The sequence below is a fragment of the Euleptes europaea genome, chromosome 3 (assembly GCF_029931775.1).
Source record: "Euleptes europaea isolate rEulEur1 chromosome 3, rEulEur1.hap1, whole genome shotgun sequence".
NCBI lineage: Eukaryota > Metazoa > Chordata > Lepidosauria > Squamata > Sphaerodactylidae > Euleptes > Euleptes europaea.
In genome coordinates, this window is record NC_079314.1 from 64,676,699 (window position 1) to 64,698,896 (window position 22,198).

The following is a 22,198-nucleotide window of genomic DNA, read 5'->3' on the forward strand; positions in this document are numbered from 1 at the left end:
TGCTTCTGTTCAGAAATTAGCCTACAACGGCCTCTCCAGTTGGGACTAACTGTAGGGAAAAAAGATTTTCCTGCATGAATAGCCATTGTTATGTTGATTGCTGGCCTGGAGAGTTCAAAGGGCTTTCTGAAGAGTCATAGCATTCTCTGAAGTTAAAGCAAATTACAATGTATGCCATATACTAGTCATAATAAGAAAACACATTAGTCTCCTTGAATCCCACAGAATAAGGTAGGATATAAATGTTTTAAATAAATAATTAAATGAAATAAAAATCCACAGATCAAAATAAATTATATTACCGTGCTGCCATCTTCAACCAACTCAATCAAAAGCCATCAATCTATAAAAGCACTTTGAAAGAGTACCACTGTTAAATGTTTAAGGAGTAGATAATTTCTGGAATACCTTCAAGGACAGTTCCATGGCTGGATTACAGTCATTCAGTATTGAGATTAGAAAAGCATGACTCAGGGTGGCCAGATCAGCCAAGACTACCATGGGAAATAATTAATGAACTAGTTGGAGATAGTAGAAAATGCTTCTAACAACAATATCCAAGAACCAAGCTTTATCCAAGAGCACCACCAGTTAGCATTATTCCATCCAACAATGGCATATCTGTATTCTGCATCACCAACACCTCATCAGTCTTGACTGGATTCAATTACAGCTTATTCACCCTCATCCACTTGACCATAGTTTTCAAACACTGATTTAGGACAGATCACTATATCTGTTAACAGGAGTGACAAAAATACAGGCTGAGAAGCAAATGCAAATATAACTCCCTCCATAGTCATGGATTGATTAGAAAGCTTGATAGAAGTGCTTTTAAGGTTGTTTGCTGGATTTTTACACATACACACTCTCCTTTGGAGAGAAGCCAAAAAGTGAATTAAGTGGTACATGTAAAATTGGTCCTAAAGTGGGAGGAAAGGACAGAGTGCACTGATAGTAGAGAGGATTATATGGTACAGCATGGAGGCTTAAAAGCTGATGTAGATAGATAAATTGGGAGTAAGAGAATGAGAACAGAATGCATTTAAATAGAATTCGTTTCAGTGCAGTTCTAAACAGAATTATACCCTTCTAAGTAAATTGAAGTAAAAGAAAGAAAGTGTCAAAGTAAGAGCAGAAAAGAGTAACATGGTCCTGGCAATGAGTGTGCCTGCCCCTATTTATTCATTCCTGTGTATCACTGTACCTCTCACGTTAAGTTCTTATAACACTGCATTGTTTTGTCCTGCATAAGCAGTGGATGGTGTAAGTATGTGCTCTTCCCATGCTGTTCAAGTAAGGGAAGGAGATGTCCATGATGTGGCGTTTTTCCTGCACCAATAATGATCTGTCTTCAAGGATGGGTAAGACTGATGAAGGAAGAAGCCACCGTGTCTTTGAATCCATGGTAGTATCTTTAATAGCCAGGCATACCTTTAATAAGTGCTTTTTGAAGCCAAAACTGAAAGAATTTTTTTAGCCAACCCCCACCCTTTCTAGTATCTTGCTCTATGACACTGGTTCCCAACCGGGGGCTGCGAGAACTAAATTAAGGCCCGCGAAACAAAGTTATAAACCCATAATAAATTAATATTTTCAATTAAAAGTTATCTATTATAAAATATATATATTCAAATATTATTCTAAGTTTAATGTTTAACTAACAGTTATGATTAAAGTTTATTTTCAAATTCTCTGAATTTTTATTTTGAACCTTGGGGTCCCTGCACCGAACAAAAATGTCCTAGTGGTCCCTGGTCAAAAAAAGGTTGGGAACCACTGCTCTATGAGAAAGTCTGAATGTATGATTAATAGAGATGTATATGCCATCTTTCTTAGGCATATACTATAACATTACTTTTGGATGTCTCAACGTATACTTTCATTGGTGTGCTTTCCACAGAATACAGAGGTGGTAAATTCTGTGCATTCCCAAAGGCTCAGTCTGGTTTTAAGCATCAAATCTTGCTTTAAAAATTCCTTAGAGTGTTCCCAAGTGTTTAAAAACTTTCCCTCAGCTTTTTGTATATTTGCTAAATTTGCAGTTTGCATAAAACTGAGAGATGTAATTGAAAGAGTGAAGAATTATGTTGCTCTTCATTCCTGTGGAACTCACAGAAAGTTTCTTTTTACCAGAAAGTTTGACTTCTTTTGATCCCTTCTCTGTGTCAGCATTTTGGAGGATGTGAAACTGTAGGCCTAGCCTTGGCCTCAGGGAAGCTAGTACTTTATCACCCAAGAATGTCACTTGTGTTTTTCAGTTAAAGAAAATGAGGATGGTTTTTCTTAATTCCCAGCATTATTCATTATTTTCTTTAGTAGTTTTGGCTGCTAGTTCTCAGATGGTCAGGAATTAGGCTTGGGAATTAGGCGGAAAGTTTTTGGGGCGAATGTGAGCAAGATCGTGTGTGCGGCTGCGCCAACACGATCGCGTCACTTCCGGTTTACACCCAGAAGTGCCGCATCGCAAGGGGCCTTTACCACTCAAACTGGGAGTTTGAGTGGTAAAAGGCCTGTTGCGATGCATTTACACTTGGAAGTGCCGCATTGCAAGGGGCCATTTGAGTGGTAAATGGCCCCTTGTGATAAGGTGCTTCCGGATGTAAACCAGAAGTGACATGGTGTGCGGGCAGGCACGCATTCACACGTTACTGACTGACCCTCAGCTGGTCAATGGGCAGCCAGATGGATTGGCGGGGGTTTAACTGCCACCACCTGGCGCTTGGCAACCCTATTAAAAATGTGGCCATTTTCACTGAAGGAAAAACGTCTACAAATTTCTAACAGAGAAAATATGAATGCTAAAGGCTATATAATATAAAGGCTATATATCACAGAAGAAATGTTTCATAAGTATTAAAATTTAAAACGCCAGGTAAAAACTTGATTCTTTTTGTTTGAATAAACAACAGTTTGAATAAACAACAGAACCGGTTCACACTTTAGCAGTGTTCTTATGATACTTATGACTATGGTGAGTTCAGACATTTTTGTTTCTTTTGTGAGTAATATGGCTTCATAAATTAGTAATTCATGCATTTTATTTAATGGGCATTTCTGAAGACCCAATAATAACTCCCCAAAATGGTCAGAAAATGATGCCAATTAAATCAGTAATATTTTAATAAAGACTCCCTAAGTACATATCTACCTAATGAACTTGAATTTGGTTCTAGCTATTTGGCTCCATCTGATGAATGACATTCATTTATTCAGAGCACTATTCCACCCATTTCATTTTTATCACTTCAGGCTTCCGGTAATATAATGCAAGCACCATGGACACAGTCCAGTGGTATTTTGAAGTAAAAAAGCAGTAGTGTTTCTTTCAGTGATAGAAGCCAAATAAGCACAGTATTCAGAAAGGAATGTGAGGTGATTAAATTAATCAGAATGAATTAAAACACCATTAATTCTGTGTAAACAAACAGTTATTTATGTTTTGAATATGTACACACACACACACATATATTATTATACGTACTACTATTTTGTCATTTACCTTCAGTATATTTGGTACCTATGCTCCCTATTATTACACTGGGTTGGGAAATACCTGGAGATTTTTGGGGTGGAGCCTGAGAAGGGAGGGGAGGGACTTCAATGCCATAGAGTCCAGTTGCCAAAGCAGCCACTTCTCCAGGTGAATTGATCTCTATTGGAGATCAGTTATAATAGCAAGAGAACTCTAGCTAGTGCCTGGATGTTGCAACCCTAGTGCCATTCCAAGGGGCAAAAGCAACCTCCTCCTCTTCAAAGTGGGGGATTGAATTTGACTACAAAGTTCCTTAGGGTTGCCAGCCTCCAGGTGGGGCCTGGAGATCTCCCAGAATTACAGCACACGTCCAGACCCCTGGAGATCACTTCCCCTGGAGAAAATTGATGCTTTGGAGAGTAGACTCTATGGCACTGTCCTCCACTGACATCCCTGCCCTCCCCTGGTTTCCCCCACAGACTTTCAGGTGTATCCCAACCTGGAGCTGCAACTCTATCCCCCCTCCCTTGGTGGTCAGGGAGGACCTGGTAACCCTAGAATTCCCATGTATGCTATGAACTCCTGGGTTTAACTAAGAAAAACTGTGCTATAGAATTCATTTCTTTTTTCATTTCTAACTTTATCTGTCAGCATGAGGGTTGCCAGCTTTGGGTTGGGAAATACCTGGAGATGTTGGAGATGAAGCCTGAGAGGGTGGGGTTTGGGGGAGGGGAAGGACATCAATGGGGTATAATGCCATAGAGTCCACCTTCAAAAGCAGCCATTTTCTCCAGGTAAACTGATCTCTGTTGCCTAGAGAACATAAGAACATAAAAAGGCCCTGCTGGATCCAACCAAGGCCCATCAAGTCCAGCAGTCTGTTCACACAGTGGCCAACCAGGTGCCTCTAGGAAGCCACAAACAAGACGAGTGCAGCAGCACCGTCCTGCCTGTGTTCCACCGCACCCAATATAATAGGCATGCTTCTCTGATACTAGAGAGAATAGGTATGCAGCATGACTAGTATCCATTCTAATAGCCATGAATACCCCTCTCCTCCATTAATATGTCCACTCCTGTAAGCTCTAGGCTTGCGGCGAACCCATAAACAGATTTCAGCAGACAGCAAATCCACAAAAGCAGTTTTATTGGTTAGAATTGACAGGTTTCAGAAGCCATATTCTAAAGGACACTAGTAAGGGGAAAGGCAAGATACATAGCATATATGGAAGAGCAAAAGGAGATAACTGGTAACCCAGGCAACCCCCCTCCCAGAGGCAGGAAGGAGTACTTGGTGATTCCCACAGTATGGGAATCTATGAAGACTAAACACGGGGCATAGACTGGCCTTGGACAGAATAGCACAACAGCACCTGGAAGCAGCACAATCGCACTACCGCATACCATCCTCATGGCCTACTCCTGACAACTCCCCTCCAAGCTGGCGTCCTGGGGGCAGGGAGTTCCACAATTTAACTATGCGTTGTGTGAAAAAATACTTCCTTTTATCTGTTTTGAATCTCTCACCCTCCAGCTTTAGCAGATGACCCCGTGTTCTAGTATTATGGGAGAGGGAGAAAAACTTTTCCCTGTCCACTCTTTCCGAACCATGCATACTTTTATAGACCTCTATCATGTCTCCCCTTAGCCGCCTTCTTTCCAAGCTAAACAGCCCTAAGCGTCCTAACCACTCCCCATAGGACAGTTGCTCTAGTCCCCTAATCATTTTGGTTGCTCTTTTCTGCACCTTCTCAAGCTCTGTAATATCCTTTTTTAGGTGTGGTGACCAGAACTGTACACAGTATTCCAAGTGTGGTCTCACCATAGATTTGTACAAGGGCAGTATGGTATCAGCAGTTTTATTTTCTATTCCTCGTCTAATTATGGCCAGCATAGAATTTGCCTTTTTTACAGCAGCCGCACACTGGGTTGACATTTTAATTGAGCTATCCACTACCACCCCAAGATCCCTTTCTTGGTCTGTTGCTGCCAGCCCAGATCCCATCAGTGTATGTGTGAAGTTGGGATTTTTTGCCCAATATGCATCGCTTTACACTTACTCACATTGAATCTCATATGCCATTTTAATGCCCATTCTTCCAGTATGCAGAGATCCTTCTGGAGCTCTTCACAGTCTGATTTTGTTTTAACCACCCTAAATAATTTGGTGTCACCTGAAAACTTGGCTATTTCACTGTTTAACCCCAACTCCAGGTCATTGATGAAAATCACTGGTCCCAACACAGATCCCTGAGGCACCCCACTGCTCACATCCCACCATTGTGAGAACTGACCATTGATTCCTACTCTCTGCTTCCTATTTTTCAGCCAGCTCTCAATCCATAAGAGGACTTATCCCATGAGTATGACGTTTGCTTAGCAGTCTTTGGTGGGGGACTTTGTCAAAAGCTTTTTGGAAATCCAAATACACAATATCCACAGGCTCATTCCTGTCCCCATGCTTATTGACGCTTTCAAAAAACTCTAATAGGTTAGTGTGACAGGACCTACCCTTACAGAAGCCATGTTGGGTTTTGCCCAGCAGACCTTGCCCTTCTATATGCTTGACAATTCTATCTTTAATAATGCTTTCCACTAATTTACCCGGAACAGACGTTAAGCTAACTGGCCTGTAATTTCCTGGGTCCCCCCTGGAACCTTTTTTATAAATGGGTGTAACATTGGCCATTCTCCAGTCCTCTGATACAGAGGCTGGTCGAAGGGACATATTACATATCTTTGTTAGAAGTTCAGCAATTTCCCATTTGAGTTCTTGAAGAACTCTAGGATTAATACCATCTGGTCCCTGTGACTTGTTAGTTTGCAGTTTGTCTAGACGTTCTAAGACTTCCTGCCTTGTTACCACTATTTGCCTCAGTTCCTCATTTTTCCCTCTCCAAAATCTCTGTTCAGGAGAAGGCATCTGCCCTGTATCTTCAACAGTGAAGACAGATGAGAAGAATTCATTTAGTTTTTCAGCAATCGCTTTATCCTCCCTTAGAGTTCCTTTACTCCCATTGTCATCCAATGGTCCAACCGCTTCCCTAGCTGGTTTCCTACTCCTAATGTACTTAAAGAATTTCTTATTGTTTGTTTTGATGTGTTTAGCAATAAGCCCCTCAAAATCTGTTTTAGCATCTCTAATTATCTGCTTGCATTTCCTTTGTGCAAGTTTGTGTTTGCTTCTGTTCGCCTCGTTTGGGCAAACCTTCCAGTCTCTGAAGGAAGACTTTTTTTCTCTAATTGCTTCCTTCACCTTACCCGTTAGCCATGGTGGTGACCTCTTGGACTTATTACTACCTTTCCTGACCTGCGGTATACAAGCTAGCTGAGCCTCTAGTAATGTGGACTTGAGTAACCCCCAAGCCTTTTCAAGAGATTTAACCCTCTTAACTGTTCCTTTCAACTTTCTCTTTACCAGTTTTCTAATTTTAGAGAAGTTCCCTCTTTTAAAGTCAAAGGTAATTGTGTGAGATTTCCCAGACACTTTCCCACTTACATATAAATTAAATTTGATGCCATTGTGGCTCAACTACATCCACATCCCGCACTAAGTCACCGGCAGCACCACAGAGTATTAAATCCAGGATTGCCTCCCCTCTGGTTGGGTCTATAACCAACTGTTCAAGGGCACATTCATTTAGGATGTCTAAATTTTTTATCTCTTTGGCTTGACTGGAGCATACATTTATCCAATCAATATGAGGGAAGTTGAAGTCTCCCATTATTACTACTTCATTACCTTTACATGCTTCCCTAATTTCATTCTCCATCTCAAGATCACCCTGAGCCATTTGGTCAGGGGGCCAATAGAACGTCCCCAGTACTAAATCTCCTTTGAAACCCGGAATCGTCACCCATAAGGATTCTGTGGACGAGTCTGCCCTTTTTATGGTCTTTAGCTTATTAGACACTATGCCTTCCTTGATATACATAGCAACACCCCCTCCAATACTCCCTTCCCTGTCGTTTCTATACAGTTTGTAACCAGGGATGACTGTATCCCACTGGTTCTCTCCCCTCCACCAAGTTTCTGTAATGCTCGCTATATCTATGTTTTCTCTTAAAACCATGCACTCTAATTCCCCCATTTTTGCTTGGAGGCTTCTAGCATTAGCATAGAAACACCTTCACACTGTTTCTCTCTTTCGACTTGCCTGGCATATGCCTTTGGGCATCACTCTTTTTCCATTCCCTTTCATGTCTAAGTAATTCCTATGTGGGCAATCTGAAGCAATTTTCCCTTTGTCCATATGCACTGAGTTTGCCCGAACCAGATGCTTCTCAGCTCCTGTCAGCTTTCCCCACAGGTTCAGTTTAAAAGCCACCTTTTTTATATTACACACCAGCAGTCTGGTTCCATCCTGGTTCAAGTGGAGCCCATCCCTTTTGTATAGGCCTGGCTTGTCCCAAAATGTTGCCCAGTTCCTTACAAATCTAAAGCCCTCTTCCCTGTACCACGTGGAACAGTTAGCATTTCTGAGAAAGCTACCTTGGAGGTCCTAGCTTTTAGTCTCCTGCCTAGCAACCTAAATTTGGATTCCAAGACCTCCGGACTACATTTCCCACCGTTGTTGGTGCCAACATGCACCACAACCACTGGCTCCTCCCCAGCACTATCTACCAGACTACCTATATGACGGGTAATGTCCGCAACCTTCGCACCAGGCAGGCAAGTCACCATGCGGTCCATGCACCCACCAGAAACCCAGCTATCTACACTCCTAAGGATTGAATCCCCCACTACAAGAAGCCCCCTCCCCTCTGAGTCATATCCTCAGTACGAGAGGATATCTGTTCATCCACCAAGGAAGAGGTCCCTTCTAAGGAACCACATCCCCCTACCTCAGTGAGATGGCCTCCTTCCCCAAGGGCTCCATCATCCGTGACTGGCAGGTTGCCGTCACCTTGGGACTGGGATGTGACTATTTCTTCCCCGGAGTCCTTAGTCACCTCTCTCTCTGCCTGCCTCAGCTCCTCCAGTTGAGCTACCTGGGCCTCAAGGAAGTGAACCCTCTTCCTGAGAGCCAGGAGCTCCCTGCACCGAGCACACACCCATGACTTCTGTCCAGCAGGCAGATAATCATACATGTGACATTCCATGCAGCACACTGGATAGCCCCCCAACCCCTGCTGGCTTTCTACCTTCATAACTGGCATTTTATTTATTTATTAATTATTATATTATTCTTTGGTGTTGTAACCCTGCCCTTTACTCTCTTGCACTCTTCCTGTACCAATAAGAACTGAGTGCCAAAGTCCCTTGCCCTGCAGCTATCTACTATCTGCTGCTAATTCACATAGATATTCAAGTTGCTTGGTACTCCTACTGGATGGAGCAAGTTACTCTGCCAAGATAACAAGATTTTATACTCACCCTACAGATCCCCAGTCACGATCCACAGGCTAAGAGCCCTTGTGCTCTCGCCCTTAAGCTCACGCCTCTGGTGAGCAGGAGCTTGGAATTTAAATGCGCACAGCCCCCACCTCTCCCACACAAGCTCCAATCACAACAACCCCACGTAACAAGGTAACAATCAAGCTTTCAGGCAGCAATCAACCTTAATCACCCACTGGCACAACAATCACAACCCTCTCTCAGCAAACCTCAATTAAATTCTCAGTTTAGTTAGGCTTCCCAGCGTTTATAAAAAGGCAAAGTTTAAACTCACCCCTGCCTGTAATCCCCAGCTCAGCTGAATCAAAAAGAGATAGTTGTGATGGCGGGAGATCTCCAGCCACCACCTGGAGGATAGCAACCCTAGTCTGCATACTTAAGCACTTCTTTAATTTTTTTTACAGTATCTCAGATATAGTTTTGAAGGCACGTTTCATTATTCCAGCTCAAGGGTTTTGTTCAGTATTGCAAGACTCTCAGCAGGCCCTTGGTAAACACAGCACACACATTGTTGGATTGTGAATATGCTGTCAGCTCTTTTCCTGGGAATCAGCGGGGAATTGAATTTGAAAGAAATTCTGTTCTCTCAAGTTCAGTTTTGTATACCAAAAATCCTGTCATTTTTAATCACCTGCCATCTCCCAAGAACTTGTTCCCTAATCTTGTAGCAAAGCTTAACTTTTGAAAAAGCCTGGCAGATATTTCATGATCTTGAGAATACCTTTTAAAAAAACCACTTACAATCTGATGGTTTATTTTTAGCTTATGTTTTTCTGTTCTGTTTGCTGTGTGTTAAAAACTATCCAGTGGCCTGTTGTTGTTGTTGTTTTTACTATCTCGACAAGTGATGGAAATTAATTTTATATCCTGCAGCTTCTGCAGATGACAGGATGTTGAACCTTTACTGTAAAAATAATCACATGTAAATATAATCATGGAGCTTGATTGTGTGCCAGAGCATAGTAGCTGTGATTACAGCAAGCAGCAAGGAATTATGTGTTTTATAAAAGAAATCAGAAACTTGCGAAGCCTTTTATTTACTCTGCAGATTATTTACAATAATTATACAAAATGAGATGCCTGAACTACTTTGTGCCTGATTCTGTTAAGAACACAAAAGGAAAAACAGTTTCTGGAGTTATCTGTTCTATTGTTCTAGAATGATAACCTTGAAACCCAGAAAAAGTCATTATAAATGGGCTTCCCACGTTCAAAGGCATTTTGCATAAGCCCCAAGGCTGAGAAAATCTCATTTGTCTGCTTACCCAAGCTCCCACAACTGTGATGCTGATCCCTAAGAATTTAATTTTTCTCCTCAATGCTGCACAGAGCAAGCTTTTTAAAGAAGTTTTAAAAAACCCCGCAAAAACCTTTGATGGTATTGTTTCAGCGTGATCTCTGAGAATTGTAATGTCAGACTGCCATGTAAGGCTTGGGCTTAATACATTTGCAGCACACCCCTAAGTAGAGTTACAACCTTGAAGTCAATGGTTTTAGAAGGGTTAACTCTGTTTAGGATTACAAAATAGTAAAATAGTGCATGGCTGTCTGCCCTAGAATCTAGACATTTTGGATCTAGGGTTAGAATTAGCCTAATAGATAGTTCTCATTCATCATACTTTGTGGCTTCCTAGGGCACTGCGAGTCTCACCCCTTACAGTCCTACTAGTAGGACTTTGAGCTCATTTTTTTTCTCTTCCCAGTTAATGGTGTCTGTGAATGAGAGCTCAGTTTTGATATGCAAAACTGCACAGGAAAAATGTAATTACCCTCCTGCCCACTGCAGCCCTATGATTGCCAGCCTCCAGGTAGAGCCAGGAAATCTCCAGGAATTAGAACTGATCTCCAGACTACAAAGATCAGTTTCTCCTCGAGAAAATGGCAGCTGTGGAAGGTGGATTCTCTGGCATTATACCTCGCTGAGACTTTGCCTCTCCCCAAACCATGCTTTTCCCAGGCTTCACCGCCAAATCTTAGGAATTTGCTAACTTGAAGTTGGCAACCCTACTCCTGATCTGAACAGAGGCCCTATGTGTCTACTTACAGCCTTTAAAAAAAAAAAATCCTCTGGAAACATTTGTTTATGGATCTCCTGTATTGTGTCTGTTTTGGTCCTAAATCTTCATGATCTGCTGTTTGTTTTTTTACATTTCTGCCTTCCTTGTCTCCTTTTTATCATGAAATCTACCATTCACATACTGCTGTTCCCCCCCACCCAATAGGACAAAAAAATTTCTCTTTTGCTGCTGAAGCATGTGTGCTTTCCTCTTGCGACTGTTGCTCAAGACACATGTAGACTGTAGTTTGTTAGTGAGACTGGTTCCTATGCTTAAGATTTATGTTGCATTATTGTGAAAATTAAGTAAAAGTAGTCCCCTGTGCAAGCACTGGGTCATTCCTGACCCATGGTGTGACGTCACATCCCGATGTTTACTAGGGGTGGTTTGCCAGTGCCTTCCCCAGTCATCTTCCCTTTACCCCCAGCAAGCTGGGTACTCATTTTACCGACCTCGGAAGGATGGAAGCCTGAGTCAATCTTGAGCCTGCTACCTGAAACTGACTCCCGTTGGGATCGAACTCAGGTCGTGAGCAAAGCTTTTGACTGCAGTACTGCAGCTTATCACTGCGCCACTGGGCTCTTCATTGTGAAAATTAACTTTCTTGAAAAGGAAGTTAGTAAAAGAAGCAGTCTTAGAATATGTGAATTTGGGATGTAGCAAACTTACGGGAGCCCATTCACCCCGCCATATATACATTGCACCATTTAGAGCATCTACACAGGGCTCCTCTCTCTTTTTGTTTTGTCTTCAGTCCCACAAGGGCAGACATATGAAAAACAGCTGATCAAGAATCCGTAAAAAAAACCTGGATATAGGGATGAAGAGTGAGGTAGCCTACTCTGCTGCTAATACCAAATTATTCAGGTTAATGAGACCTAAACCACAATGTGAACAGCAGCTGGAGAATTAGTCCATTTGGGGATGAGAAATAACAGTGGCATCCAACGTTGTGCTAAGGTGCTAAAAGTAGTGGAATGGGAACACTCAGTGATAGAAATTGCTAGAAAAGAACAGAGAACAAACACGCAGAGAACAAACAAGCAGCAATCGAAATTATATTTTACAAGTCTGTGTTGTGTTTGCATTTAGAATGTTCAATCCATCTCAAACGACATACAATGAAGCTGGAGAGGGTACCAAAAGATCAACAAAATGATTAAATGTATGAGACATCTTTCTTATGTAGAAGGCTTAATAAGTCATTAAGGTTTTAAACACACAGAGAAGATAACTGAAAGGCTGTGTTAAAGATTTATAAGTGATGTGGAGAAAATGATTCATTCTGTCATAGCACAAAACCATCCCAGGGTCATGCTCTGAAACTGGTAGACAGTGGGTTTAAGACAAACAAAAGGGAATGCTTCCACTTGCAACACATAATTGAACCTGTGGTATTCATTACCGGAGGATGCTCTCATGATCAGTAGCATAAATGCCTTTCCAGAAGGATTAGACAAATTCATGAAGGATGCTGTTTCAGCATGACACGATAGCTACAAGAGAATAGGATGCACGTAGATTTTACAAATAAGGTGAGGTTCTAATAATTTAATCATCTTCTTAATATTTTTTTGCTTGTCGTGTATAGCTGGGGTCTCCAACCTTTTTGAGCCAGCAAGCACCTTTGGAATTCTGATACAAGGTTGTGGGAGCAGCCACAAAGTGGCCACTGCAGGAGGTGGAACCAACCACAAAATGTCAAGGAGTCAGGTTATGTGTAACTCTCATAGTAACTCTTCAGCATTTCATACAGAAGCTCTGTTTGACAGAATATCTTTTAAAATGAACCTACTGTTTTAACATATTTTATTGCATGTACTCACAGCCTACCTTCAGGTATACAGTGAAGATCCTTGTGTTGTGGTGGTAGCTGCTCCCAAGCCAAGCAGATCTCCAATGGCCAATCAGAAGCCCTTCTGAGTAAAAGCCCCATCTGGCCCCATCCAACTTTCTAAAAATACTTGGCAGGTGCCAGGAAAGGTGTTGGTGAGCACCATGGCATCCATGGGCACCAAGCTGGACCAAGTATTGGTCAAGTTTTTGTTTTCTTTTCAGTAGAACATACTGTACATAATCCTAATACTGTGTATCTTTGAAAAGTGTTTCAAGGTTCAGAAATGACAAGCTATGGAAACAAATCAGAGAACTGTTATTTTGTCTTGGTCAAAAGTCCATGACAACACTTGAATGAAGTATAAGGATATATTTGTTTGTGAAATGTGTAGCTGATTTAGAGGAAGTCTGAGGTAAATAAGGGCTCTTTGAAATGATTAGGGCTTGATTTATTTAATACTTAGCACAGCATTCTACATTTGTTAGAAATATATTAGCAACTAGATAGACCTACAACCTCTCCCCCATGTCATATCTCAGGGCCCCCTAACCCCCAGATAGGGGGCACTGTGTGCAAATCAGTGGATTCCAGTGGATGAGGGAGGTAAGAAAGTTCCATTCTTCCATTGGAAAATTTAGTCTGGATCCAACCCATTGTTTTATTCTCACTCTGATTCATATCATTTTTTAAAGGCCAACGCTTTATTCAGTTTTTGCCATTATTCATGTGGTATGATGTAAGGTAGTAAATTTTCTACTATGAAAATAAAATATTCTGCTAGCAGTTAAACTTTCACTACTAGTTAGTTTTTTTTTCTTGTTTAGAGACAGGTATGCTTCAAAAGTCACATTAACAGAATGCCAATCTCTTGTTCCAGCTTCACCTTTATTTATTGTGATATTTTGAGTTAGCCCCTGAGAAGTCAAGAGAATAAGTGCTGTGAATAGGCAACTTAAAGCCAAAGAGACTCCGTTTCTTGTAGAACGCTAAAAACAATGTGTGCTTTAGGGGAGAGGGGTTGTCCAGCTTGGGACTGTGGTACAGGGAAGAAGAAATAGTGCAGGTGGAGATGTTTAGCCCTTTCCCCTGTGTGATTTCCATCATGAATCTTAAAGAGGATGCAGCTTGGCTAAGTATGGTGTTATATCAGTCTCATGTACTGAAAAAGATCAGTCTGTCTCTTTTATAAAGTAACATTTTCACCCTATCTCAGTGCTTGCAGAATGGTTATAATTACAGTTATGACTAGAACCATAAATTATTGTCAAATGTGATACTTTTTAATGAGGCAAGAAGTTGTTTTATATCTCATGGTTCATTTTGAAGTGCGTGTAATCCTAATGACCTGTGTACCTTTTTGTGCTGGTGTAATACCACTTTGAGTGAGTGATAAAAAATTACGCTTTTTAAAGTGAAATAGCAAGGGGCAAATTTATTACAATAAAAGCTTTGTTAACCAGCATTAGTGAGGAATGGTGAACACCTGCTAACCCAAAATGCTGGTTACCGTATATACCCGTGTATAAGCCGACCCGCGTATAAGCCGAGGTGCCTAATTTCTCCCCCAAAATGGGGAAAAATTAGGCACCCGTGTATAAGCCGAGGGTCGGCTTATAACCCCTCCCCCCCGCCCGCAGGCTTACCTGGGCTCCCAGCAGCAAGCGGCGCGGGCCTGGCGGCGGCGGCAACACAACCGGGCGAGGGCCGGGGCAGCCTCCCTGCAGCCGCCCCAGGCCGCCCTCGGCCGCCAGCAGCGGCGGCGAGGCCTGGCGAGGGCCGGGGCAGCCGCCCCAGGCCGCCCTCGGCTGCCAGCGGCGGCGGCGAGGCCTGGCGAGGGCCGGGGCAGCCGCCCCAGGCCGCCAGCGGCCGCCAGCGGTGGCGGCGAGGGCGGGCGAGGGCCGGGGCAGCCTCCTTGCAGCTGCAGGAGGCCGCCCCAGGCCGCTCTTCGCAGCAGGAAGCGGCGTGGGACCGGCGGCGGCGGCGGCAGTAAGTTCCCTCCTCCCTCCTCCCTCCTCCCTCATCCCCCCTCCCCTACCCTACCGTATTGACCCGCGTATAAGCCGAGTTCGGCTTTTTCAGCCCTTTTTTGGGGCTGAAAAACTCGGCTTATACGCGAGTATATACGGTAATCAAGATTTTACAAGAGAGCATCACCAAGTGGTTCAGATTCAGATTTATTAATACGGCAAATGCCATTAAAAACATTCATATCAGTTACAGAATAAAATTGAGGAATATACAGTATCTAAAACTAAAGGGTATATGATTCATAGATAGTTTAAACCATTTAAACATCGCCAAGTGGGTGACAGCCAGGGCCAGAACACACCAATCTGCTTCCACCTTCTCAGCACTGCCTCAGCAGCCTTCTCTGGGATCCTGTGGGGATGTGCTCTTTAGTCATCCTCTGCCCACTCTTGTATGAGAGTGGGAAGTGGAGGAACAGGGCAGAGCCTCCCAGCCAGCTTCCAGCCATGGGCATTGCTTGCTCGACAGCAGTGCAAGTGGGTGGTTCCTGTGGTTGAATACCTTAGTATTCTATCTGTTGTACTGCGAGAGTGGTTACCACTATCAACACCACCACAGAGGGCACTTCTTGGCCAGCCCCCAGACTTGGTTGTCGGTTGCTTGAGAGAGTAGGGTTACCAGCTCCGGGTTGGGAAATACCTGGAGATTTTGGGGGTGGAGCCTGAGGAGGGCGGGGTTTGGGGAGGAGAGGGACTTCAATGCCATAGAGTCCAATTGCCAAAGTGGCCATTTTCTCAGGTGAAATTATCTCTGTCGCCTGGAGATCTTGTAATAGTGGGAGATCTCCATCTACCACCTAGAGGTTGGAAACCCTACTTGAGAGCAGGCAGTGGTGGATCCAGCAGCACTCTGACATACCAGTTAACTCAGTTTACTGGTTAGCCAGGGTCTGGATAACAGTTTTTACTGTTCAAAGAGAGAGAAACACAATGTTTCTTCAGAAAGTCTTGGTTAATAACATGCATCAGTTATAATTAGTTTGTACTTGGCCTGCATTTGGAAAACAAGATATTTTATTATAACATAAAGTTTAGAGACGGCTTCAGAAGGTTTGGTCATGTGAATGATTTGTTTGTGTGTGTGGAATTATTAGTTAGCAATAAACACCCATGTCATAAAATATACATAGGCTAAAAATAAAACATTTTTTCTTAATTAATTGATGACAATTTAAAAAATTACCTCAGGGTGAAGGCATTTGTGTTTGTTTATTGTTTGCAGTCTGAGGAAATGTACATATTCAGGGAATACTTTTCTTTGTGAGCTAACACGAGTTAGGAATTCCTGATTGAGGACAAAGAATAAAATGGTCATTTCTTGTTCAAGTTCTGTATTAAAATAGTTGAATAATGACAGCATTGCTTCATGAATCAAAGCCTTATTTTCCCTTTGCTTTCATAAGGACACACAAATCTTACATTTTTTTCTGTTGGTAATATTATGACACTTTCATGTTCTCTCTTATTTTTTTTGCCTATCATATAATTATATTGACATATCTTTTTTCATTGCCTGAACTCTAAAAATTATCCTGTGTGTATTCTATTATTAAAGTATCAATTATATCAGTTCCAACTCCAGGAGAATTACAGGCCCTACCTAGAGGCTGGCAGCCCTAAGTGTGAGGCAGCCAACAGCAAAGTAAATCTGAAAAGAAGTTTCTTTGGCTGGACCTGCTGCATGTGTTCTGCTCCATCTTAAGAGCATAAGAACATAAGAAAGGCCATGCTGGATCAGACCAAGGTCCATCAGGTCCAGCAGTCTGTTCGCACAGTGGCCAACCAGGTCCCTCTAGGAAGCCCACAAACAAGACAGCTTGCAGCAACATTGTCCTGCCTGTGTTCCAAAGCACCTAATATACCAGTAACAGGCACACTCCTCTGATATTCTTAAACTTCCAGATTCTGAAGAGGATTCATCCTGAAGCAGGACCAGGAGACTGGAGCACAGCATGTACAACTGTCTAATCTCTGGTATATGTGGTTTGCAAGCTATACATTTGACGCCCCTGCTCTAACTATTACACTGCACTAGCTATGGTACACAACAGTAATAGCAGCACTATTTTAATAAAAGGTTAACGTTTATCTATTGCAAAAATTGCATTCCATTGTTTACCTGAAAGTAGCACATAGATGGAATAGGTTTCAAGAGTGTGAATTATGTTTGAAACAGACACAGTTAATGAGTATCCTTGGATGTTTGGTCAACAGGGAACCATCAAACTACATGTGATATTTTCACACAGCTTTTATACAAATAACTGATCCAAATGTAAAATCTATCGCTCAGGAAATATAGGCATTTTATACTCGAGACATTTGGTTCATAAATGAATTAATAGATTATGCTCACCCATATGTTGTTTTTGATCCTTGGCAGATATATTTATAATCTTCATTAAACAACATGCATAATTCAGTGTTATTTATTTGATAGGGTTTAAGGGACATGAAAACACTTGCCATAAAAACTGGTATTGTGAACAAAACTTAATAAGTTTATTTTAATTAGCTAAAATAAAAATAGTCAAACGCAAACCACACCGAATAAATTTCTTTTATGGTTTGCCAATCTTTAGCAATGGGTTTCTGCACAAAAGGTGCCTATCCATTCAAACTGCAGTGGTTTGTTAATATGTTAATAGTATCCTTTTTGACCCTGTAGAGGGGATCCTGAATATTACTATACATGTGCCTTCTTGTTGTTTTGTATTATGGACTTTACAAGCAGGGAACCTATAAAAATGTGTAGGGAGCAGTGGACTCTGATTGGGAGAACTGAGTTTGATTCCCCGCTCCTCCACATGGGCGGCAGCTGGTTTGATTCTTCTTTAAATGGTAGAGAAAGTCGGCATATAAAAACCAACTCTTCCTCCTTCTTCTCCCCTCCCCCATTAGGGTTGCCATATTCCCCTTGGCTACCAGTGGGGGATGGGGGGTAGGGTTGCCAGATCCAGGCTGGGAACTCCTGGAGATTTGGGGATATGGAGCATGGGGAGGGAAGAGACCTCAGTGGAGTACAATGCCATAGAGTCCACCCACCAAAGCATCCATTTTCTCCAGGGGAACTAATCTCTGTAGTCTGGAGATACGAGGTGTCATTCCTGGGGATTTCCTTTCAGTTAAATACTTTAAAGAAAGAAAAATAGACTATAGGGCAGAATATTCTTTTTAGGGAATCTCCTTAACCTGGCAAAGTAGCTTGAAGTAGTTGTGCAGCACTTACTTGAACTGAATAAATCACAGAGTCATTTTGTAGGAGATTATACCAGGTTACTCTTGGCAACTCTGGAAGAATTCACTATAAAGGATCCTGTTCAGTTAACATAATGTTTCTCCAGACAGCTGCCATCATATTGCTAGTTCTTAGATTTCCTAGTTGTTTACTACTTGAACCCAATACTCAGCTTTCTCTTCCATGCATTACTTCTGCTTTTGATTCCTGTCTTGTCTTGCTACCTACCTGGTGTCTTATTCCTGGTCTCTTCCTGTTAGGGTTGCCACATAAAGGGATAAAAAATAAAGAATACACAATTCCTTCCACGGTGGAACTCTTAATTTTGGCTGGATTATGTCCAAAGTGTTACGTAGAATTTTACATTTAAAAATAATCTTGACTGTTTCTGATGTCAGTTGATACTGTGAAGGCAGCCTCCAGAGATAGTTGAACCTCAGATGACAAATCATAGCATGACAGATCAAATTACTTGTTTCTTTACTCTGGATTTGATTACTCCTGGACTTTTTAAATAGATTGAACTATGTTCATTTATTTCTGTAAAATATTTGTTTCCTGTTTTTATCCTGATCTTATAGGGAGGGATATGGTTCACAGGCTTTATCCATCCCTGTAGGTATTACAATTTCTCTGCTTCGATCTTTTCAGGTTCTTCTGGAACTTTTTTTTAAATATTTTTTTATTTATTTTTTAATAAGGGGGTAAAGAAAGGAAAGGTGGGGGGAAAGGCAGTCCGTCTGCGTTGACAAAAGCGTAAACATAAATCTACGTAAAAAAAACATAAAATTATTTCAAACTAATAGATGCAGAAAAAACATTTAAAATATCCACCAGATTTAACTAAACATTTACTGCTTAAGGTATCTTCAACATTATACACAATGTTTCATACTATCGTATTAATAGATTAAGGAATGATTAATTCTTTTCTAATCCTGTATTGCATATATCTACAGATTTATTGATACGTAATCGTAGAATAACTGCCGTTTTTCGTTGAATTGTTCTACTGTTTCGTTAGTGGAAAGGTTCATCATAAAGGTCATTTTGGCCATATTAGCAGAAGCATTTTATCCTTCCATTCTCTTACCGTATATACTCGCGTATAAGCCGAGTTTTTCAGCCCAAAAAAAGGGCTGAAAAAGCCGGCCTCGGCTTATACGCGGGTCAATACGGTAGAGGGGGGAGGGAGGAGGGAGGGGGGAACTTACCACCGCCATCTTTTCCAGGCCGGGAGCGGCCTCCAGAGCCCCCCTGCGGCCGCAGGGAGGGCGCTCCGCTGCCCCCGCCGCCTTCTCCCGGCTGGGAGCGGCCTCTAGAGGCCTGCTGCGGCCGCGGGTAGGGCGCTCCGCCCCCCCCCGCCTTCTCCCGGCCGGGAGCGGCCTCTAGAGGCCTGCTGCGGCCACGGGGAGGGCGCTCCACCGCCCCCGCCGCCTTCTCCCGGCCGGGAGCGGCCTTCAGAGGCCCTCTGCGGCCGCGGGGAGGGCGCTCTGCCCCCCCCCGCCGCCTTCTCCCAGCCGGGAGAGGCCTCTAGAGGCCCTCTGCGGCCGCGGGGAGGGCGCTCCGCCCCCCCCGCCGGCTTCTCCCGGCCGGGAGAGGCCTTCAGAGGCCTGTTGCGGCCGCGGGGAGGGCGCTCCGCCGCCCCCGCCGCCTTCTCCCGGCCGGGAGAGGCCTCTAGAGGCCTGCTGCGGCCGCGGGGAGGGCGCTCCGCCGCCCCCGCCGGATCCGCCGCTTCCCGCCGCCAGGAGCCCAGAAGGTAAGTCTTGGGGGGGGGATAGGTTATAAGCCGACCCTCGGCTTATACGCGGGTGCCTAATTTTTCCCCATTTTTGGGGAGAAATTAGGCACCTCGGCTTATACGCGGATCGGCTTATACATGGGTATATACGGTATATCAGGTATAGATACTTGTTTCCAGATTCTTGCCAGTACAGTTCTGGCAGCTATTGTGGCATATTTAAAGATGTCTTTGCATCTTGGGAGCAAGTCAGAAGGTATCATACTCAATAAAAAGTATTTAGGATCTAGTTTTAACTTCGTTTTGGTCATTCTGTAATTTGTGATGAATTTCTTTCCAATACTTTTGTACCTTTGGACACGTGTCCAATGGAACTTTTATGTTAATGGCCATAGAGAAAGTAAGCAGACCCTATTGGATGGGCGAATGGTGTGATGCATTATAATGTTTTCCCTTTTTGCAGTGTGTACCTCCTTTTTCAAGTTACAGATTTCGGCTGTGGAATTCAGTTCTTAATTTAGCTCATAGCCCCTTTCCTCCTCATACTTAACTGGTCACATTATGCTGTGCAGTATAAGTCAAAGTGGTTCTTGGGGAAAGAGGATAGCCAGGGGAGCTTAAAGTTAGGAAGGTGCTGATTGTGTTGTAAATTCCACAGATTACTGATACCTTCAGGGAAAAAGGTTCTGATGATGGCAGTGATTTGGTTTCTAGGTTACAAACCTATAGGGGCTTTGAACAGGTTGTTTTTAGAAAACTAGATCCTTTGGGTTTCCTTTATGACAAGTATTATCTGTATTACAAAAGCAATCCCATTTTTGCCTGGCTACCTTACTTCTCTGCTTAGTTATATAATCATCTATGTAATCTAGTTTGCATTTTCTTATTTTGTAACCCCAGGATATTTCTACTAGCTGATCATTCTGCATGAATTGCCCCATTTCACAGTTTATTTGTGGACAAGGGAAAAAGAATTTTGGGAGATTACATTTGCAGCTAACCTTAAGGTATTTCATGCTTCCTGTTTCATTTGTTGTAATGTTCCATTTGTGAAAATTGTTCCATATACATAATAGTGTGGGTACTAATTTATTCCTAACCCTATTAAAGTTAATGGAAGTAGTATCTAAGCAATATACATTTCTTTCTTGATACTATATATTGCCAGTTACCTTTTAAGTCATAATAAGAGAAGTACTCTAGCTATTTTAGTACTTATCTTAAAATCCCTGATGGTAACAATTCTCATAAGTGTATTGAGGATATATCATAAATGGGGGAGGGGCCATGACTAAGTGGCAGAGCATTGCATGCAGAACTTTCCAACTCCAATCCCGAGCATCTCCAATTAAAAGTAGCAGGTAATAGGTGATATGAAAGTTTTCTGTCTGAAAACTTGAAGAGTCACTGTCGGTCAGAATAGACAGTACTGACCTTGAGAGATCAATATCAGAACAGTGTAAAGGATCTTCACTGTTCAAAATACTTCTCTACAAAACATGCTAAAATGAGAATGTGCATGTCCACAGCCTAAGGTGAAAGGGTCTTCTAGGTAAGAAATTTGAGTTGAGGTTGTTTGATGTGTTAGAGATCAGTGTTGACAGTTGTTAAACTGTGTGCTATATTTCAGTGGCTAGGGAAAAGATCAATCTCTCTGTGTGTTAGCTGGCTGCTGACCTGCTTGCTGAATCAGGGAATACTCATGATAACATTGTGAAGGACAGCAAGGGCTTAGATGTGATATAGCTGTCCCCTACGCAGTATTGTAACTAACTGCTGCTTTGTTTCTTCCCTGGCACAGGGGAATTGACTGGTATCCAGCCATCTCTGTCTGAAAAATAAGGGAATGGTGCCTCTTCATTTTTGCTCATAGAAGATAGGACAAGAGTGGAGACTTAACAGAGCACTAAGAGTGCAGCAAACCATTACAGAGTTACTCCATTCTAAGGCCATTCATTCAGTAGGCTGAGACTAGAGTAATTCTGCATAGGATAAGTCTCTACTCCTCTTTTTTCTTTTCCAGGGACATCACTGTACAATGGTGATTTGCATTGAAGGGTACCTGGAATGCGTATGAGTGCTGCTTTCCCCTAAATGGATGAAGAGTTACTGTGATGATTATGTGCATTAGAAAGAAGAAGTCCTAGTAGGAATTGCCTAAGCTGGATATGTAGGTGACTGGACCCTTTCTCCCCATCCTAAGATTTGGTCACTGTGGAGATAGGCGTGGGACTTGTTTTTCACGTTGTATCTGGAGCACAAATCAAGATAACAGTAGCATGTGAACTGGCTTCTGCAGTTTAATAAATTATTGGACAATTTGTTGAAATTTGCAGGTCTCAGAGACTGAAAGGTTCAAATTTTATCATAGGCCAGGCTTACAATATTTAAACAATAGGCAAATTAAGCCTAAATAGCTATAGTG